Raw genomic sequence first — 6,421 nt, forward strand, 5'->3', positions numbered from 1 at the left:
GGGCACACTTCCATTATTGGGAAAATAAAAACAGACAGCCAAACATACATTACATGGCTATTGAAAGACAATACTGCAGAAAAACGATCACAGGAATACAGCTGTGACATGCTGCACAAAGGTAGTTTCAGGCAGTCAGCGCAGATCGAACACAGTTTTAAAGCAACAGCCAGAAAAGGCATTCAAAGAGATCCAAAAGAAAGCAAAACATACTGTAGCTGTATTAATCTCCACATACTAAATGAACCATGTCATTCCACTAAGTGACATATTGGATTTCTGCACCGCACACTGTTTTCTTACGTTTACTTTTTTTTTTACTATAAATATTATTGACATGTCAAAGCAGCCACTGACATTAGTGCGCTACGGAAACAGACTCATCAGAGTTTGAATGCAATTTGGTATAGAGCTCAGTATCTAACTGTTTTAGGAAAGCTAAAGCAATTTGGGTGTAAAGTACAAACCTAAAATAAAACAAAACTCAACAGTGTTATTCTAACAACCAGTGGCAAATGATATATATTGTTAAAGAGTAACATCTCTTCGATTGCTGCTGTAATGACTAAAACTAAACTGCTCACTAAACACCCTGCAGAGCTTAGGTGGTTGCATGGTGGGAACTTAATTCCAGCCCTGTTACCCCCCTCCGGTGCCCTTGCAGTGGCATCAGTCTGTGGGACAGATGCATTGTTATCCTGTCACATTCACTACAGCGTAACTCCACATGATTCAGCAACAAAGCAAGTAATTCACTGAACACCCCCGATCTCCTCCAATCACAGCTCTTTGTCATATACTGTAACTCACCAATACAGTACATGCTCAGTGCCAGTTTTTTTCTTCTTCTTTCTGTTTCTTTAATTAATGTCACAACGTGTCGAGTGAAAGATCAGCAGTGAATAATGGCGCACAACACTTGCAAACCTCATTAAAGTTATTTCAGTTCGAGCTTTTTTCCTCTGCTAGTTTATAATTCACAGTATTTATGTTGCATGGGAGCAGCCCTGGTCTCTCACTGAGTGTTTTTATGCGCACTGCAGTTGAACGACATGGAAAAGCCATAGCTATAAGTTGTGGACCTCATAAACAAGAAGAGGACAGGATATAAAAATAAAAGCTCTGTAAAGACAGGCCAATTCCATATCTTTCTCATCACATCACAAATTATGTCAACACTGCATCAGTGCATTGGCAGAAAGATAAAAAGCACTGGGACCAAGGAAATACAAGCACTCGTTCTCCTCTGTGCCCTCCTCCGTGTCTTTTTCTTTGTCTCAATGCCCCTCTTGCCTAGGTTATTCAGTTTTTGTTAATAAAACTCCAATCATGATATTGGTAATTGGAGTTTGAAGCTCCTTGCCGTTTTAGAGAGCAAGGGTTAGCTCAGCTTTATACATTACACAGCCTGTGATCCGTACTTTCATAATGGGTATGTGGACACTCGTGTGTTGCAGGCTGCAGCTCTCCAAAATTAGGCTTGGGTAGTTTTAATGAGACAGTTGAACTTTTTTTGCATTGATCGCATTTGAGTAATCATCGATTGGAAGTGAAATCATGAACACGTTGGAAAAAATGAAAAGCTCTGTGGCGATAATGAGACAGCGTATATGGATGCAGTGCTCAGGGGGGAAAGCAAACCAGCAGCAACAGCTGGCGCATGAAACGTTATTCACGTGTCGGGGCGGGTCGTCCTTACTAACTGGTTGCTTATGGGTGTGGGGGTTTAGGCCCATTGACAGCTGAAATCCTGGCCGAGCCTCTCTTGGCGTGACGTCTCTGGTGGACACTCCACAGGCTACAGTTTAGGACAGAGTCCCCCCACCATGGAAGTGTCCTGTAGTTAAACGATGTCTCTTTTGCACACAAGGACAGGATACATTGTGGCTTATTCTGATGGTTATATAACCTTTGGGGGGAGAATATACATTTCACGTGAAAAAGAAAAGCAAAACGTTTTTTCTTCTAAGACTTTATCATCTAAATAATAAAGAAAACTACATTTCACCGCATTCCTAAATATCTAAAACATTAACAATTAACATAAACAACTATTCTAAACACACCCATTCAACTACAGTACAGTTCGTCTGCTCTAATAAGCTGTTCGTGCAGGTCGCTACTTTCTCTTCACTTTTGCTCTCACCAGAAAGCATGGCAGCGTATTAAAGGGGTTTTATTTTGGAAGTTTGGCCCGGCAGTCATTCTCCCTAGCTGCCCCCTCTGTGGTGGTGGTCAACAGAGCAGAGTGGATTGCTGGCGGATGAGGGCGCTTGATCGCTACGCGAGACACACTGCCCACTTTCTCTGTTTAAGCGACGTAGCGTGTCTCTACCCCTCCAAGTGGTCTAGACGATGAGCAGCAAATAAGGCAAAAACCGCACCAGGAAAGCACGCGTCCGATCCTGAGATTGAGTGATATGTAAAAGTCGTCCCGGTGAGGACTGAGTCGGGCCGAGCAGTCTGCAGTGAAGAAGAAGCAGGACTTGTAACCCGTTAGTGCTTGAGCTGGCCATCAGATGAGCAACTTCTGAAAAGTAAATCTGCGCCGTGCTTGCAGTTTTCAGCTCCACGCTTCGGATGAAGTAAGTTAGTTTAAGTTTTTAAAGAGTGAAATGCGTTGTTTGTGCCCATAAAGCTCCACATTTTAAGCATGTTATGCACGTCTCGAGGCTTAGCTTAAATGCAGCACTTCTTTTTTTTACGCAAAAAAAAAGAAAAAAAAGAAAAAGAAAATCTTTCCAACCCATCACAAACTCATTTGTTCTTCTGGTGCGCACTTTTAAGAGCTTACAGCAGAATCAACAACGAATGGGATTTTTTTTTTCCTGTGCTGCAAATTGGCGTTGCAAGAGAAATTTGGAGAGCTTGGGATGGGATGCCAGCCATAGCTGGATGTGACGGATGTATACTTTTCTATTGTTACCCGTTAAGTCCCGTTAATTACAGCTCCGGGGTGTTTGTACAGTACAGTCCCGCTGTGTTAAACAGCATGCTGACAAATACCGAAACCTCAGTGGAGAAATACAAACATCTGGAATGAGACAGAAGCGCTGTTTCTTTAAAAAGTGATCAAGCTATTCTAAAATGCTCAGAAGGTGCTTGTTTTCTTTGGTGTCTTTGCATGCATCAAATTCAGAATTGAGTGATTATGATATCTGTACAGTTATATCTGTTATTGTAGACGCAAGACATTAGGACAGTGGTTCTGCACAGGCTTCATTGGTGGGCATGTGGGTGGTGGGGGTGGCACACCTGGGGGAAAACGTGGAGTGAATTATATGACTTAAAGGGGGAATAAACAAAAGGAAGAGCTGATGCTGCGATTCTTAACTTTTTAGTTCATCTGAAATTAAGATGGGATCTTTTTTATTGTTAATGATTGTGGAGTGTGAGCTTTCTTTGGCTTCTAAAGTTTGAGAAGTACTGCATGTCGAGTACAAATATTATGATTTTCTCTAGAAATTGGCAGTTTTCTTTTTAAATATTTTCTCTTTTATCCCACCAATATTGAGCTGTGATTTACCTAAACTGCTCAGTTGGATTCAACACCATCCAAAGACACTCAATATCATATGAAACCAGTACAATAATATTAAGAGGAACTGCAAACATTCATGTAATCAAGCTTCTTACTTACTAAATGACTTCACTGTTTACAATATATTAAGAAATGGTAATTGATTTAGCCTTGCACTAATAGGTTAACCGAGTTTATATCATTCCAGAAAAATGACCACCATCCAAACACCTGCCAAAAGAGTAGTCTGGGACTTTGTTTTTCCTCCTTATTGCGTTTTTATTAACAGCACATGCATTTACCAGTTTCGCAAGCTTCTAATCTCAGTTTGTTTGCTCTTCATCAGTGAACGCTTGACCGTTTTACGAACCACAGGAGAACAATGTTTCTCATTTTGCAGTTTTGATTAGGACGCACACTGCACTCTGATGAGATACACAGAAGGCAGAGTTCCAGCTCTGCTTCTTCTTATTCATCACCCAAAATTTGTGGCCATCTGCACTTTGAGCAGTCCAGGTTGTGTGTTTTTGGTGTGTTTTGTGCCTTTTATTTTCTAGAAGAACCATATTTACTTTCACTTCAGAATCTCATAAATCCATTTGTGCAGTTGCTTGAAAACAGTATTTTACTTTAAAGTTTTACCCATAATCGATTCTCTGTATAAATACAGATATAAAAAAATCGTCGGCAGTGTGTCTTAAACATCACATCAATTTTTATAGATGCATAACTTGCTAATATTCATCCTAATGTAGCTAAAGCATCTTCAGTTGGATGCTTTATTTGATCACTTCTGCATTAATGCAGAGAAAAGCAACGATGAGACATGTGGTGAGAAGCTGTGTAACTACAGCAATTACACACCAGCCCCTACTGTGCAGCTGAAAAGAAATTTCAAAACATGAGGCGAGTAGTTTTAAGAGACATTACAGCCATCGGTTTGTGTCTCGCTGTCGTCACACACAACATTAAGTACAGCTGTTATGTTCCAAAACCTCTGACAGCTCAACAGCACTCTGGAAACCATTACATTTTGCACACATCCATGTACACCTGGGCTTCAGTCATGGTTTTCAGAATGTGCTTGTGTGTGTCTGACATACAGAGAGAAACAGCAGATTTAGACCAAAAGGGAAAGGTACATGTTGCACAGATATAATTAGTCCAAATAACAGAGCTGGAAGGGGTTAGACTGGATAGAGACTTGATTCCTTCAAATTAGATTGAACTCCAAAACCTCAACCACTAAATTTGAACTATTCAGTAAATCACAATAAATCATTAAAGCCTAATGGCACTGTTAATTTTCCAGTTCTGATTATTTTTTTTAAAAACTGTCTCTGAAATGGCCAAATTTGACTAGTAGCAGCTTTACCACCGTCAGGCACCTATAAAAGATGAAAAACCTGATTTTAAAACATAAAACATTTAATAGTCGATAGCTTTAGACAAACCGCTGTATGCCCGCGTGCGCACAAACACAACTGGAAATTTTGTAAAGCAATTTGACTCTGCTGGACTCGTGCTTGTGCTCATTACTTTTGTCATTCTCTCTCTGACACGCATGCTTGATTTTATTTATACACATATGCATGCATATACACACAGACACCCACTCTTTCCCTTGCTGGTCTCCCACACACATAGACATGAGCGGGGTTTGCAGATGTGTGACCTGATCTGCTTCCAGCAGAGACTTTTCTCATGCCAATGTGCTGACTCTGAGTTTTCCGCACTCTCTTATGAAATAAGAGCAGGGGACGTTAGAACCATCCAGTAGCCATATTTATATAGGGAAGTGGACACACAAACATATATGTGCATAGGTTAAAAATTACATATATATTTATATGTACCTAGCTTCTTCACAAATATACTGATTTCCAGACAAATGTATGTAAATACATCCAGCAGCACAAGGCTTATTTAGAGGAGCTGGTTGCTGCTGTTTTCATGTCCTTACTCTTGTCTGATTGGCTCTGCCGAGGTAGACTCTCACTCACTACCTGGTGTAATGTGCAGACTCATGTGGAAGTGTTACATTTACTAAAATGTTGAGGCTGGGGTTGAAGTTAAGGAAAAATGTTTGCATGCTATCTAGAGATATAACAATTCTGAACCCGAGACTGAAATTGCACTGCAATCATCCACAATAATGCATTGTGGTTCCATTTTTCCTACACCGTGATGCTCCTGTGGAGTTGTTATACCTGGTTAAATTATGCTAGTTTGGTGAAAGCTGTAATGTTTAAAGATTTTTCAGGGCCTAAGTGAACTGGAAATATCTCAAAACAGCATAGTTTAGTTTTCTTTTATTTTTTGTTTTCATGATGATGATTGTCAAGCGATCAGGCCTGTGGTAAAAATAATTTTTTCCACCATAATCATTTTGTGTTGTTCCACCCCTCTAAAGAAAACCCCGTAGCTTTGGCACAGAAACTGACGTATGATTTTGGAGAAGTACACTCCTGCTGATACGTATTACAGGAACCAGTAGTGGGCAAACGCACAACACAGTCATTGTTTGAATAGATTTCGTTAAAATGACTATAATTTCTGCCACAACCTTTTCCAAATTATGTTTATTTATTGTCCTTCAGTCACAAAGTATAGCTAAACCATGTTGAGACACAGTGACACGCTTTATGAAACCATAAATAATAAGCCTGTTGGGTTGCTGGTGAGAAAAAAATCACGGCTCCATAACATTATATTCCACATTTTTCTTGGTTGTTTATGTTTACTTTGTCTTGTTTTGAAGACGATGTAGTTGTCTGGCATCTGGCATCTAAATTATATTTGTTTTAAAGCTTCCCAGGGTGATGATTTTTACTGACATGCTATCATTATTTCATGATTAAAACTGTATGCAGTTAAAGATGCCCTGTAGACGTTTTTCTT

Source organism: Aulonocara sp. 'chitande type north' Nkhata Bay, linkage group LG12, assembly GCF_057382095.1.
Source record: "Aulonocara sp. 'chitande type north' Nkhata Bay isolate Kocher_YH1m ecotype deep benthic linkage group LG12, A_spYH_male_GT1.1, whole genome shotgun sequence".
Taxonomy (NCBI): domain Eukaryota; kingdom Metazoa; phylum Chordata; class Actinopteri; order Cichliformes; family Cichlidae; genus Aulonocara; species Aulonocara sp. 'chitande type north' Nkhata Bay.